Here is a 15,507-nt window from a genome sequence, read left to right on the forward strand (position 1 = left end):
TAGCATTGTGAAAACAAAACTAATGGAAAAAAAAAAAGTTTTCCCATATTTTGCTTCCCCTTTTTTTTCCCGTCCCTTTCACCTTCCCAAGGCAGTTCTCCACATCATCCCCTGGCTGCTGAACCATTATGAACTCCAAGTGTGTCTCTGGCAGGATGAGCGACCGAGCCTTTCACCATTCCATTCTCCTTATTCCCATGCTGGTTTCCTCCTGACCTTTTGGACAGACAGAGAGCACTGCCTAGTAGGTACCACAGTGCACGTATGTAACTCTGCTAGAAGATGTACCAAGAGATGGGCCAGCAGAAAGTCATCACATGCACCCACTCCAGTTGGCGAAACTGAAGCAGTCTTACAAACCCTCTGGTATGCCTATGGATGTCATTTTCCCAGGCTTTATTTCATAGCTGCAATTTTCCAGACTCATCAGATCATCACTTAGAATCACAATGGAAATATTTACCACCTTCAGGTAGTAGACCAAGACAACTAGATCCCTCACTTGCCGAATGGTGCCATCAGTAACATGAAGCAGTAAGACCTCCCAAAGGTGAATCCCTTTTGCCCAGCAAAGCACCAAACCCAAAAGCTTTCCGGAACTCACTGACCCGCAGTCACACAGATTCCCACAGCATTCCTGGTGTGCACTCACCTGCAGGACCAAAATAGCACAGTGACTCTCTAGTCTTGTGAAGAGACACATCTCATGTGGAAATCAATGCCATCCCTCCTGTTTTATCAGAGGGCAGGATCCTTCCTCAAGCAGCCTTACAGATAATGACTGCTGGCAAGTTTCTGGTACGTATTAAGTTAGAGGAAATTAAGAGCATCACAACACTGTAATTAAAGGAAAATAAACAGAAATCCCTAACAGGGCAGCTAAACATACAAATCCAGAAAATGCATCTTATATTGTTAAGAAAGGATAATGCATTAGATTTCAAACGAAACCTGAAAATGACACTTGTCTTTCATAAGAAACTGAACACTAAGCCAACAGCTGTGGTTAACTGGTTAACTAGCCCAGTCGCTCACTCACTTATGCACAAAAATTGTAACAGCAGAGAATGTGATACTACTTTAATATTCAGATATTAGGATAATACTAAATTAGGAATTAATATTAGCTAATATTGAGATACTCTGATCACTAATTCATATTTCAAGAATGCACAGCTCTGCATTTGTAATCCAGCAAAAGTTGCAACTGACTTCTGTGGAACTTTTTCCTCTTCTGGAAAGACAAAAAGTGATTTGTATGTGTCTTTTACTATGATCTGATTTATTTCAACTAGAAATCTGGATCCTGAAAGTGGCCCCCAATATCTAGTATAACACCATCCCACAGTGAATAACCCATAATTGTCCTTCTTAATGAATACCTACTTTCTATGAGGATAAGGAAGGTGGAAGCAAGTTCTGCATCAAACTGTGTGTGTTATCCCAGGGAAGTGTGCAAATCAAAGATGTGCTCCGTGAAAAGAAAGGTGTTATATTAACTGCTTGAATACATGTGCTATAGCAGCATGGTTTGTATTTAACCAGCAGTGTTTGTGTTTCAGTAATACAGGAAAGACAGTCACTTTATAGAGTCCAGCAAAAATATACAAGGTTTTATGTTTGGAGCACAGTTGCATTTTCCTTCTAATTGAAATTCTGTGACTGAATCACAGTGATGCTTCAACCCTGGAGGTCCTAGCAACTAGTACTCACTAACTTTAGCCAGATTACTTACTAACAAAATCTAAATAGAATCTGAGGACCAAATCCTGCTGGAGTAAAACAGCCTTAGAAAATGCAATGAATTTAACAGAATTATTTACACAAGCTAAAATTCTACCCTGAACAGTCACTGTGCACTTCTGCTCCCTGTGAATTTTAAGAATGCTTGAAGAAACTATAGAAAGTACTCCAAGAAGCGCATTATAATTCACCCAAACTCTCTCATCTGCTCTTTATCTTTGAAGTTTGCTGCCTGAGTGGTGAAGCTGAACTTTCTCTCATTCAGTCAGCATATGCATATCACATTTACTGGGAATCCTCCTGTCAGGAGCATGAGATGGATTTGTAGTGGGATTTGTGAGGAAATCCAGCCACTTCGTCTGATCCAACCACCAGATTGCTGTCTGGAGATCCAGCCATTACCCTTCAATCTTCAGATGTCTCAATACCCCAAGATACAGTCCTGTTTTCTGCAGAGCTTGATGGGGCTGGAGCCCAGGCTACACTTGTTCTAGTTACTGAACAGAGCCCAGACACAGGCTCAAGCACTAGTGGCGCCGTCAATGCTGTTTTATTCACAATGTTTCCCAATTTGACAATTTTGACTCATGACACTCACCATTCTCTCAATGCCCAGTTAGAGTTTTGGGAACAATGTCTGAGCGGTTTGCCCTGCAGGTGGTTTGCAGTTCCATACAAGGGTAGGATTTCAAAGCCAATTAAAAAATGGAGGCTTTTACCTGTCGTTACTGAGCAGCTCATCAATCCTGTTAAACTCTCTTGGAATTCAAAGTGCATTGATGGTAATGTTTCGGTCCTACCCTAGTTCCCAAACCCTCTCCAAGAAATGTCTGGGGCAGTGCTACTTGTTCAACACCACAAATACACTGGAAACAATGCTCACAATTTCACGGTTTAGCTAATTAAGCTCCAATGCCTGGCACATTCCCTGGTGTTGTTTACTAATACACATGCACTGCCTTTGAGAATCTGAGCCTCAGTGCTTTCTGTAGTAAACTCATTTACTTTGCAATTAACCTCCCTGTTCACATTTACTATCCCCCTTCCATTCCTCTCACCAGTCACTTCTGAAAACCGAGTCCTCTCCACGCCGGCCAGCTGTAATGCCTAGAAGTCTTTGTTCACTGTCCTTCAGAGCAGAGGCAAGGATTCACATTTTTATTGTTTGTTCTCCTCATTGTGAAGTAGTGTACAACTGCAGTACTAAATCACTGTTTGAGGGCTCATTCTTAATATGCAGATCTTATCACAATATATTAGTACCATCAAGCAGAAAATTGACACCTATGTTTCTTAAGATACCACATATCCTTTTCAACTCTGTGAGAGATTTGAACCCTACAATTTATCCTACAGTATGCAGTACTCAAAAGCATCAGTCTTTTAAAGGCTGTCTAATACCTAATGCCTGCAGTCACCATCCTTATTAGCCAGAGGTTAGAAGAGTAAACATAGAGAAGTACCTTAACAATGATAGAAAGGAACAGTTTCTTTTGTATCACCTAACTTCAGCAGACGTGCTGGTTTTTGTAGGAAGACGCTCAGAGGTCTTTAAGTGCTTAAAACACTTCAGCATAAGGTGCTACAATTACTTAATCAGTTATTACTCTTAAAAGGCCATCAGGAAGCTCATTAAGGGTTTCTGTAATGGCTCCCAGTCAAGCAGAAGGTCAAGATCTGAACTTTACCTGAGCAGAGATAGGAAGAAAGGCTGTCAGTGATTCATCACATTCATGGTGATCTCACCTGCTAACTGATTTTTTTGCCATGTTTGAGGGCATGGTTTGGGGTGGCTCGGGGTGCTGCGGAGTTTTGAATTTTTTTTTTTTTAATTATCCAAGGTTATTCTATTGCCTGGTGCAATAATGAATCACAGCACTTAAAATAGTTTTTAAAATTACATATTTCAAGCACTTTATATCATAATTTTCTCTTCAGACAGTGCTAGTCAGAGCATCAGGAAAATAATATTACTACAAGATATATTTTGCGAAATGTTTGGGATAAGGAACTGTATTTCAGCAGAGGGAAAAGGTGTTCAAGGTCCTTATTGCTGAAGTTTACAGATGAACTCCAGATCTAAAAAGAAAGGCCTTCGAAACTGTTTTTCTACTGGAATATTTCTAAGTGTACATATTCAGTAAGCCTCATTTGCTATAGCTCAAAAAGCAAGTCTTCAAGAATACACACTGGAAACATTTTTGCTGTAGATTTTAAGCACATTTCTCTGCCTTTGGTTTTTATTAACTGTGAAGATTATGCAGGCTCTGTTAAGTCATTCTGTAAACTTTCAAGGAATCCCTTTCAAGGAAAGGAATTTTCTAACTTCTTCCAATTTGTTGTTTATAATGATCTTTACTGATGAAATCTGTCACGTATGCAAATCAACATAAATATTTAAAGACTGATTCCACAACCTACGGATATCAAATTCAATCACCTACATCAGTGATTCATAAGGCAAAGAAATAACAATATAAAGAGCAGATAGCTGTCAAAAGAAAAAAAAAACCAACAAATTTATTTGTTCTATTATCCTTTCCCCATTAGAAGTAATAACATGGCATATGGATACAACCCTCTATTTCAAGTCATCGTATCTGCTTTATATAATAAAAAGCCCAGTGCTGTCTTTTTTTTTAACTTCACAGAATGAAAACTTGTTCCCCAATAATAAGAAGACAGCTGTAACCCTGTGCTGCACAGATTTATTAACCCAGCCAAAATGAAAGGCGTATCTTTCTCCACCAAGTGTTATCAGTTTCAAGTAAGACATGTCCTCTAGGGAATAAATTTGAAGGCCATTTTTTGTTTATTTTGCAGGAAGGGTTTACTTTTGAGATAAATGACCACAATACTGGATCTGTATTTTTATAAGTTTTAACTTATAAAAGACGCTTATTATAATGCTAAGGAATAAAACCCACCTATTGTACAGTATATATACACAATAAGAATCTCCTGTTGCACATGGTATACAATACACTGGTTATAAACAGGTCTTCATCAGAAGACTAACAAAGTATAAAATCAGCAAGTTTACATATTGAATACTTATTTCAATTTCATTTTTGTTTTATAGGATATGAATATGTCTGCATCAAAGAGTACACATCTGTGATTTCTCCATTATTAGTCATCACAAAAATTTATCACTCACTCCCAGAAAAAGAACTTTTTTAAAGTGATGCTTATTTGTGAATAAGCAGTGTCTCCAACATTGCTCCTTATATTGCCTCCTTTCCATATTTAATAGCCAAGGATATATTTATCATTCAAATGAAAATTGAAATCTTTGTATGTATTACCAACCTGATCTTTCTCCATTTGTCTGACTGAACTATTTTTTCATATGGGTTTTGCTATCTTCTCTTTAAAGTGAAGTAAGTGTATATTGAAACATTAAAGAAGGGAAAAAATGCTAGTGTCCATTCTGTAGACGTATACAACAAAGAAGCCTTGGACTTCTTTACAGGAAGAGCAGTAGTACAGCTTTGTAAGGACAGCAGTTAAGCATTCAGACAGCTTGGAGGAGCTGCATATGTATTCAGTGACATTTATGGGATGTGTATTTATTATTTGGTACACACAAACTACTTGCATGCACATCACACTGTGAGTTTGTTTTCTACAGGGACCTACACGATTGTGTTTTTTAGTTTCGTTTTCTGAACTAGTCCTCAACAGCTACGTGACAGTTTCTGACCCATGCCCATCAGGCCAGGCAGCCACTCCCTGTGCCGAGGTGACTGCACACCCCTCAGCTGCTGCTTGGCACAGACCTGTGGCCACGTGGGTTGTGGGAAACCTGGATATTGTGTTCCTACACCATAATGCCTCCCACTACAGAGGAGCCATCAGTGCAGCATCTGGAAGTAAGCAGTGCCTTCCTCACACTGAGAAATCCTTGTTATCATCCTGTCCATCGACCACTTGCCTTAGCCAGCATTTGGACCACAATATTCACCAAGCAACCAATGCGAGGATCCTGCAGATTCCTTCTCTGTCAACCTGTAATGCATCACCAGAAGCTTCTTGCACTCAAAGACAAGGGCTCAAGAGCAGGCTCAATACATCAAGATCATAATTCGGTTTTTCAGTGTCTAACAAAGGGTGGCATAAATATACACATTCTGCCTCTTGTTAGATCTCCCAGTAAAGTCAATGGCCAGAGTTTACACACCTCACAAAGTCATACTTAAACTGAAGGCGTAATGATTAGCACAGAGAAATGAAGATTGGTTTAGATGAACAATTTGTACTGATCACTTCTGGAACCCACGAAAGCTAATAAAATTAGAGTTATAAATATCTGAATATGAAAACTTTTCTTTGAAAAGAATTCTCAGAACACCTTAATAACTATAAGAATTTGCATTTCCAGCAGACCCTCTGATCATAGTATTCTTACAGATTTCTTTTATAACTTTAACCCCAAAATACAATCTAGCAAATATTTTGCAATCAAAGGGTGTATTTTAGGGAAGTCTCTTACACTTTCTAATCTAATTTCACAAGCCTTCCTCACATGTTGCAGTGTAAGCTGGAAATCGGGCTGCAGATTTACAGCTGATTACAACTGAGAATGTTCTCAAAGACACCAAATACAGCTCTCCAGTTCAGTCTAAGCAGAATATTGATAGAATATTTCTGTTGACACAAAAGCACTAAATCTGTTTTAGAATGTGTTCCAGGGAAAACATCAATTGAAAAATTGATCTCAACTAGAGTTGATTAATGTATGAATTGTTTCAGAGCTGCATGCAATCTCGCAGCAATAGTTCTATTTCTTTACTTGAACCAGCTTGCCAATTATCATTATGCATAACTATGAAACTGGGACAAAATTTTGATGATGTTTACATCTTATCTAGTATGCACATAAATTTAGTCTAGTATTTAAAAAAAAAAAAGAAAAAATAAAAAGCTGTCATTATAGTGCCTTATGACTGGGTACAGAACAATATGTTCTGCACAGTGGAGAGCATTTTCAGGTATGTGTACCTACCTCATGACAAATCTTGACACTTGTGCACTGCAGTTGATTGTACAAGACAAGAAGTGATATGTGCCCACATAAAATACAGAAATGCAGGACTGAAATCTAGATATCTGGCTCTAATACTGCAGTAGCTGCCATATCACCTATGCAGATTATCAACATAAATCATTTTAATACTGTTCATTCAGAGTTCGGAAGGTTCAAAGGCTAAGTGCAGAGCAGGTTGAATCTTCAAAAAATGGTGCTTACAACAGTCAATGTGGATGCTAAAAAGTTCTTTTAAAGGCTCTTCTTATTGCTATTCAGAAATGTTTACATGCATAGACTGCTGCATGCACACTGCTTTGCAAAATGCCTTATTCTCCAGTGAAGACTGCTTAATTCTTGGGAGGGTCACACTGGATTTTAATGGTACTGCATGTTATGTTGGGAATTCTGGTTCCTGCAAGTACGTGCATGCATCTGTACTTCTCTTTGACATTAACTTGATGTTGTAATAAATTTAATTTGACCTTTTATGTAAATTATACCTAATCCATTTTTTTTTTTTACCACTGTAGGTATACAAAACTTACATAGTAAGATCCTGACTCTTGAGCTCTAAAAGAGGGTCTACAGCTTCTGCTCTGTTTTTTAACAAATGTGATGCTCTGTTTCTCAGAGTGAAGACCTTGAGGGCACCATGGAAGGTATGTCCATACAAGAAGCCAGGCTTATACAGGTGGATAGACATGTAAAGCAGTAAAACTAAACCTCTCACAGTGTACCACAGGGGCATTTTAAAATAAAAGTATTTCAGCAGGCAGATAAAAACATTTTGAATGTCTATTTTTTTCCACAGAAAATTCAACGTTTTCCCCACAACAAGTGAGTAATTACATTTGTGGGTAATAATTGAGTCTTCTAAAGTGATCAGTTGTGATATACTAACAAGACTTAACAAAGGTTCTTCATGCTAAATGCAAAAAAACAAAAACAACAACCAAAAAAATGGCAACAAAACAAACAAAAACGAAAATAATAACAACATCCAAAAAACCCAAACCAACCTCCAAACTAAAAAGCCCCAAGCATTACAGCCAAAGGCTATAGAGTCCACTAGAAAAACCCAAGTAGGGAAAAATGTCTACATTTTCTTTTCCCTCTCCATTTAGGTACCTTTTACAGGGAACTACTGCAAAACTTCGGTGCATTCAGATGATGAGATTTTTTTGATCACAGTTTTCTTTTCAAGGAATTTAATCTCACATGCAAGCATTTGCATAAACGAAGTTACTCAGCTTATTTAGTTGTAAAGTGGTCAAAACAAAACATTCATTTAGGCAGAAGAAGGAACTGGAGCATCCTCCCCAACGAAGCCAGGCAAGTGCTTACCATGGACAGCACATGTGGGCAAGAGTCCAGAAAACAGGTCTGAAGAGGCAGAGGGACAGCCTTTAATGCTTAGAGCCTGGTTAACACCATCGAAGGCAGCACCTGTTTCACAATCACTAGGTCTCTACATTCATTTTCAAATTTGTACACAGTGCAGAATTAAGGGGGTGAAAAAAAAAAAAAGAAAACCCACTAAAATGTTCTGGGTGAGTAAAATGTATATGAACTGAAAGTGAGAATGTAAATGGATGTAACAGCAATAATTCTGGAACTAATGGACAAACAAGCATTGCCACATGCAAAGTAACAGAGAAGTTGATCTGTTTTTATGAACAAAATTGAGGGACCAATAAAAATATTAAAATGCTGGAAAGGTGCTGTCAGACATAAAGCACCTGTTTAACATTACTACTAATTGTGGGTGAAGGAAATGGCCCCAGCAGAAATTGGTTGAAGATGATTAAATTTAATTGCAATGCTATATACAAAGTGCTACCCACTCACTGAATTAGAATCAAAATATGCTCAGAAGTGATAAATTCCACAAAACCAGGTTTAATACAAGGCATGAGCAGCAAGGCTACATGTGGCAAAAAGCACACTCCCATTTTCTAGAAGTTCTTTCTGTCTCTCACAAATTGCAGAATTGCACAAAAAGCATTGTAATAGGAACCATGAAATAAGGAAATAAGGTAACTGTAAGGTTGCGTGTGGGCTGCAGGAATGCTTACGTTCTCCAGCACAGCGGAGGCAGGAGGGCTGGTAGGAAATATACTCAGCCCACTCTGAGACACAAAGTGCCAGGAATCAATGAGATCAGAAACAGTTAAGCTGGAGTGCCTGCCCTTGGTTTGTGTAAGGCAGATACCTCTGTAAGCCAGCTCCAAGCTTTCAGAAGAGTGCACAGAATCCCCCTTGGCATGCAGCCACTTCTGCTGGAGGCAGCTGCCAGAGGCTTTTGGCAGGGAAAAGTGAAAGTACCATTTTCCATCTTCTTTACGATTTCTCCCTTTTTTTCTTTTCATGAAATTTTGTTAGTGCAGTTGGATTCTCCCTCCCCCCCTTTCCTTTTGTAGAAGGACTATTTATCAGAGTTGCAGGTTTATTATTGGTCCCTTTATACTGTATTTCCTAACTTAAATTTTACTTTCCATGCATTTTCCTTGTAATGCCCCACCATACCCTTCCTCTCTGCTTTCAGTACTGTTGAGAGTCCAATCACAGTGCTAAAGGATGACTCGCTTATAGTCAGAAACTCACAAGTTAATTGGTCTTCCAGTAATCACTCAGATATATGGCAGATCCTCCTTTAATCTTCTGTCACCTAAACCATATTTCACATGGTGCACATCCACCATGTCTAGCCTTCATATTGCATTGTGGCAACTGTGCTTGGCACGTGCCTCTCCTGGCTGGTGGCAAACACAATACTGTCACTTTGTGGCAGACTTGGTTATGCTAGTGTTTCTAGCACTGATCTCAGGCAGACAGAGACAGCTGCCCATGCCATGGCCCTCCTGTTCTATATTTACAGTCACTCAGTCCTCAGGCTCTCTTAAGTTTTCAAAGTTTCCAAGTGCCTAGTTGTTGGGGTCCCTCCCCTGCCATGGAGCCCTGGGAGAGGGGCCCTGAGGGGACAGACACGGGGTTTCCCTGCCCCTGGTCACCTTTGTTCCCCATTGGTTGGTTTGGGTTCCCCGGGGTGGCCAAGGACCCTCGGGTCCCGTGACTGCGGAGTTCCTGAGCTGAGCCCCGGCCATGCGGCTGGAGAAATAAACATCTCTGAAACATCCAGCAAGAATCTGTCCATATATACTTTGCTTTCCACGGAACTCCTGGTTTGAAATATACTTGTTGCAGTAATCCCCGCTGCAACAAACTGGTGGAGGAATGCGGGCAAGACACCGATCCCTGAGGAAGATTCGTGAGTAAAATAACCACTCTAGACCTCTCTCTTCTCATCTTGGTTTGGATATTCTCTCTGGACTATGGAAGAATCGTGGGAAATGGGGCTCTCTGAGCCACAGAAAGAAATGTACCTAGAAGTTAAAGGAATCCTTGAACAACATAACAAGAAAGTATTGGAACCGGGAGATCTAGAACATTTTTTCATCTGGCTTTTCAAAAGGTTCTCCTATATTTCTCAAGACTTACTTTTTGATATCGAACCTCCTGTATCTTGTGAGGGGTGTTTCTGGGACGAGATATGGGATAAAGTATGGGATCAAAGAGAAGCTTTCCATGCATACCTTATAATCAGGGAAGCTCTTGAGGAGCATTTGTATGGTCCCATTACCCCTAAAGCAGAGGATCATACTAATCCCGTGGCCGAGACCATGCGGCCGCCATCCCGGGAGCACATGACTGCAGCCGTGCCGGCGGAGATGCCTGTGCTGGATGCGCCCGGCCCCCTCGGGAGTGCGCGCCTTATCGCGGACCCCATCCCTGTCTCGGGGTCCCCGGCCACGCGGCCGCGAGTGAGGGAGCGATGCCGCAGGCGCCGCGGGTGCCGTGGGCCACGAGCAGCCAGGAACCGGGCATCGGCGTGGCAGGCCGCTCTGAGCACACGGCTCGGAGAGCCCTGCGGAAGGAGAGGCGGCGGTTTCCACAGCGACACGAGAAGCCGCGCAGCGCAGCGCCGAGCCGGAACGGGGCCGCTCTCAAAGCAGCGTGGAGTTTGCGGAGCGGAACCGCTCACAGGGCACGGGGCCAGCGGTGATGGCAACGCGGGGCCCCGCAGAGCCCAGACACGCGCCGGAGCAGCGCCACTGGGAGAGCGCGGAGCAGCCGCAACGCGGGGGCCCGGCCGAGACGTCGGAGTCGGCGAGGCGGCGGCCACGCGGGACCAGCAGCCACAACGAACACGCAAGCACGTGATAGGAGGAGTTGTAGCAACAAAAATCTCAGGAGCTGTGAAATGGTACAATGTAAAAAACAACTATGGATTTATAACACGAGATGATACAGGGGGAGATTTATTCATCCATAGAACTGCCATTAAAAGGAATAACCCTAAAAATTACCTGCAAAGTGTAGGAGATGGGGAAGTTGTGCAATTTGATACAGTGCAAGGAAAGAAGGGTTTACAAGCAGCAAATGTTACTGGGCCTGGGGGTATTCCCGTCAAAGGCAGCCGTTATGCACAAAATTATAAACACTATCCATCCCAGCAATTTCCCTACCCACAGCCCACTTCCCCCTTTTACCCTATACCCCATATGAACCCCTTCCTAAGTTTACCCTATCCCCAGTTTATTCCTAATCCGTTTTTCACCCCATGGCTTCCCTATACAATTCCATTTCCCTACAATTCCTCTCCGGTACCGAGGGGGGGATGAAAAGGGGGAGGGAAGAAATTAAACCCTCTCCTGCCTCAGTTTCCCCACAAAGCATGCTCAGAGAGTTCTGTCTCCCTTCTGTCAGCCCTAAGATGTTCCAAAGAATCTGTTTGGACATTTAAAGACTCAGAAGGGTGGCTTGTTTTGTCTCGAAACTGTTCTTGTTATGTTTATCCAGTTGTTGTCATTCTCCTTTTATTAAAATAAAACGGGTGAGATGTTGGGGTCCCTCCCCTGCCATGGAGCCCTGGGAGATGGGCCCTGGGGGGGAGACACGGGGTTTCCCTGCCCCTGGTCACCTTTGTTCCCCATTGGTTGGTTTGGGTTCCCCGGGGTGGCCAAGGACCCTCGGGTCCCGTGACTGCGGAGTTCCTGAGCTGAGCCCCGGCCATGCGGCTGGAGAAATAAACATCTCTGAAACATCTACCACGAATCTGTCCATATATACTTCGCTTTCCACGGAACTCCTGTTTGAAATATACTTGTTGCAGTAATCCCCGCTGCAACACCTAGTGATGTTATCTGCTCCAGAGAGTGATAAGGTGCTACTCAGTCCTGGTTATATCTGCTTTAGTGCTAAAACAGCTTGCTTATGGCTCAGTATCAACTAAAACATCATTATTTGCAAGTACCTGCAATGTACTTAATTAGAACTACTGGAGCCTCTGGACATGGGGTGAGAGCTGTGGTTTTTTAAAGGTAACTCAGTGTAGCAGAAAAGAAGCCTGTCCCACCCCCAACAACCCAAAGAACTCAGGCAAGCACCAAGTGCAACGGAGCAGCTGCTTGACAGCTTTATTTGAAAACAGCTTAGAGAAGTACATGAAAAATACTGTATTCAGCTGAAGCTGCAGGGAACAACGGAAGAATAATTAGCCAAGTCAGAAACTAGCTAAGGCACTGGGTCTTCTGAGCCTTCTATTTCCTTCAAAATACAAAGGAATCTTTAAATACTGAGTAGTAAATGAGACTTTGTTTATATCTTATCTTAAAAAGCCACAGGCAGAACAGTGCACCCTAATAGCATCCTTGGCTTTGAAATGATTCAGAAGCAAGGGGGCCATCTGCTGAATTCCCAGTACCATTTTCTGCTGTATCCTAGAAGTTTCTTCAAAAGTTTCACAGGCAAGTCCTTTTCAGTGTCAGCTTTGCCAGGCTTGTGAAGCATGGCAGTAAACCTCTGAGCAGGCTGGGTGGCAGGAGAATATGACAGCATTATCTATCATGACTTCAAAAAGTAAAAACAGTACACTGATCAACGAAATCTATTCAGGACTCAAATATCCTGTAGACATTATCATCACTCTGAAGTGTAAGTAATATCTCTGTATCATAATGCATTTCCTTAAATAGCAATTTTCAGAGACAGAAAATTTGCTCAAAATATGTTCCTGAATATAACTTTTCAGATAAAATATAAAAGCTTAAAGCATAGAATAAAGTCTCTAAAATAAGCAGCTTCCTTCTTTGGCTTATTGTCCATTATCCTTAGTAATGCTGGCATCATGTTCAAACTCAGCATTTCCTTCCCCATGTAACTCCATCACACTCCATTGATAAAGGATTCACTGGTGACTGCTTCTAGTTCCACCCTTTCTGAATTCATTGCCACTAACTTCATGATATTCATAGCTAGTCCCTTCTCCAATATGTACAAGTGGGCAAAGGAAAGGTAAAATTTTTAAAGGATTTTATGACTACATCACAACAAATTCATGACATACCCAAGGTACATTATCCTTGTAGTCCTGTGTATCTTGTTCTCATTAGAACTGCTACAGCTGAAGGTCTCTGCATACGAGGAAGAAGGACCAGAATTGTTTCTGGCACAATAATAGTGAAGTATGCTAAATAAATACTACACAAACACCAGACTGAAAAAATCCTTGTCCATAAAACGATGGAATTTGATAAAGGTATTTAAAATATTCACCACTGTTCTCATTTCTTAAAGCATAGCCTTAAGTCTACTGACATTTCACAGTCTGTTAATACAGAACATTTAAATAAAGAAAGGTACATGTTATCCATTAAAGGCTACACAGACTCATGCATAAGATCAGTCATAGTGTACAAATATAAGATAGTTTAATGGTACAAATGATAAAATCAAATCTTCAAGGCTGCTTCCAATTCAACATTTTAAAAATGACTACAAGACATAACTTGTATCTTTCAAAGTTGTAATCAGGACAGACTAAACAAAAGCACAGCACAGGGAATACAAATAAACACCACTTTCTTAAGACTTTCTTCTTAAGTATAAGAAGCGGTCCCAGTTTAACTCAATAGTTGGAGGGTTTGTTTGCATTGTGTGGGGCATTTTTCATGCTTAAAACAATTTTACTACCTCAGTAGTAAAATACTAAATCTCGGCGTGCATGACTCCCACATCCATCATGCCAAATGTAATCAGGTGGTGGTGTTTGCTTTTCACTGGTCCCAATTTTATGCAGACTGATAAGCAAGAAGGATATGGCCTGGAAAGTTATAAATTTGTAGGCACATGCAGATTACTCACTATTTTTAGTATTTAATAGCAAACTATTACCCTCTGATGCCAACTAAGCATCCTTTATTTATTTCCTAAAATCTGAACTTCCATATCAAAAGATGAAAATAGCATATATAAACCAATAGTAAATTCAAAATATCAAATGCATGAAAAAGTTACAGAGCTACCATTACCCCGCATAAACAGTGTCATGCGCCTTTACTCCCATAAGCTGTCCAACACTCCCTCTCCAAAGGGCTTAGCCTATGACCTCAAAAGCCTGACTAGCTTCAAAGAGTAGCCACTAAAAAAGGCAAAAGAAAATAAAGAAACATTTTTTTAAAAAAGAAATACAGAGAGAGAAATAAAAGTTTTCCCTCAAGAATTCAGAATGAAAGCTAAGGATTGCTAAAATTCAGTCTTCAGTCCTTTCTGTAGAAATGGTCCCAAAATACAGAAAACACACCAACTCCTGGTAATACAAATTTAGGAAACAAGATGTTCTGTCTTAGTGAAGAGCAATACAAAGTGCCCTTGCTACTTCAAACTCTGGAAAGCTCACATGAAAGAACATTTCTATACAGTGAAACAGACTTGAGATTCGTTTCCAACTTGATAGCTTTTTCCCTTTTCCACTAAACCCTAGATGGCTGGCTTAAGACTAAGATGCTTCATTTAAAACAAAATCCTTTTAAAAAATATACCTTTAAAGAATAAGGAACATCAATTTTCATTGGTCTTGTTCTCTGTTACTTCCATATAAACAAAAATTACTCCCACCCTGTAGCAGAGCTATGTTTAAAATGATGATTTGTTAGTGGAACTGTGTTTAAAATGATGATGTATTAGTGGAGTCAGACAAATTTATTTAATGAGATATTTAGATGGAGAGGAGTGGTGTGCGTACTCACTAGGCAGTTAGAAAGAAAGGGAAAGAAACTGAAAAGCGAAGGATTTGGAACATAAGACTATTTGGAGAGTAATATCTTCCCATGCTTCTGATACTACTTGACTTGAACATCAGTTGTTAAAGTTCTACTAAATAAAAAGTATCTACTATCAAGCTTGTTTCCATTTTAGATCTTTGAGATCTTTTCATTTTGACCTAATTTTGGACAGAGACCTCAGTAAATGTTGCCCGAATTTCAGGGGGTTCCACACACGAAAGTGGAAGGTGAATCAGCTCCATGGGTCAAAAACACAAAAACAGCTCAGCCAACGTCTGATCGATGCTACCTGTGGCGCAGCTGTGTTATATTGCACACGACAGACACAGCAGTACAAGGGAAGAACCTGCAGGTGCTCTATCAGAGTGCTGGTGCACAACACAGAAGGGGTTTTGGAAGCGTAGTGAAATACTTGTCTTTTCGCCATTGAAAGTCAAGAAAGAGAAAGCAGACTTTAGTTCCTGAAAGGTATTTAGTACGCAGGTGTGTTACGGGGCACAACCTGGCACTGCCGAAGCCGAGGGAGCCCCACCAGTGGCGTCAATGTGTCTCTGGTACTCGTGCAAGGCCAGCATGGCGGGTGGCAGGTCCGTAGCCCTCCGTATGTCA

The 15,507-nt window shown here is 40.8% G+C and overlaps 1 protein-coding gene across 3 annotated transcripts in view; it reads right to left on the reverse strand.

Moving 5' to 3' along the window:
• Positions 1–15,507, reverse strand: part of ZNF804B (zinc finger protein 804B) — a 247,183-nt gene that overhangs the window by 230,513 nt on the left and 1,163 nt on the right. The window lies entirely within an intron of this gene.

The sequence above is a fragment of the Corvus moneduloides genome, chromosome 1, assembly GCF_009650955.1.
Source record: "Corvus moneduloides isolate bCorMon1 chromosome 1, bCorMon1.pri, whole genome shotgun sequence".
Classification (NCBI taxonomy): domain Eukaryota; kingdom Metazoa; phylum Chordata; class Aves; order Passeriformes; family Corvidae; genus Corvus; species Corvus moneduloides.